The following is a 937-nucleotide window of genomic DNA, read 5'->3' on the forward strand; positions in this document are numbered from 1 at the left end:
AATAGGAATTAATGGGCATTGCCCAAGCTAGGGTTCACATAACTTGGATCTTATAGGCAGAAAGTGACGTACCATCAAGAATCATGTGAACCCAGGAAATGTCAAGTGCAATCATTAAATGCGATGGAAATTTGTAGGACAAGAAAGGAAATTTTATTTACACACTTTATAGTAAATAGGAAATTAAATATAGACAAGGAAAACAGACTGACACATAACCCAAGTAACTATTAACAAACTGCCCCCCACGCCACTCTTTTGGGCAAATTATACTTATGGACCAAGTCAGCCTTGTATTATATATGAACCGATTTAAAATGACATTTAAATTATATGCATGCAATTAATATAGACAAATTATTGTGTGAACTATAATCTACACAGTTGTGCGAACTGTGGCTTACACAGTTGTATGTGTCACAGTTCAAAACGACATTTCTTAATTGTATGAGTTAAAATAATGTATAATTTTAGTTAGAATAATATACATTACATGTTAAAATAATGAAACTTCTAGGTAAAATAGTGTACATTATGTGTTAGAATAATGTACATTAAGTTAGAACAATGAAACTTCTGGGATAAGATGATGTGCATTATGTGTTAGAATAATGTATTTTATCTGTTAGAATAATGTACATTATGAGTTATAAAAATGTAAGTTAATTCCAGCAATGATCCTCCGACTATGTTGATTTTTCAAAATTAGTCCACAACTTTTAATTTGGACAATTTAAGCCCCTTGACTTTCAATTTTTTTTTTTTCAATGTTGATCCTTTCATCAAATTTTGGTTAAGTTGAGGTCAAATGAATGAGTAAAATTGTCCGTTCACCTGTTTAGTGTATTATTACTCATATTTCTCTTATCATATACGCTATATATATATATATATATATATATATATATATATATATATATATATATATATATATATA

This window comes from Ipomoea triloba, chromosome 12, assembly GCF_003576645.1.
Source record: "Ipomoea triloba cultivar NCNSP0323 chromosome 12, ASM357664v1".
In the NCBI taxonomy this organism is placed as follows: Eukaryota; Viridiplantae; Streptophyta; class Magnoliopsida; order Solanales; family Convolvulaceae; genus Ipomoea; species Ipomoea triloba.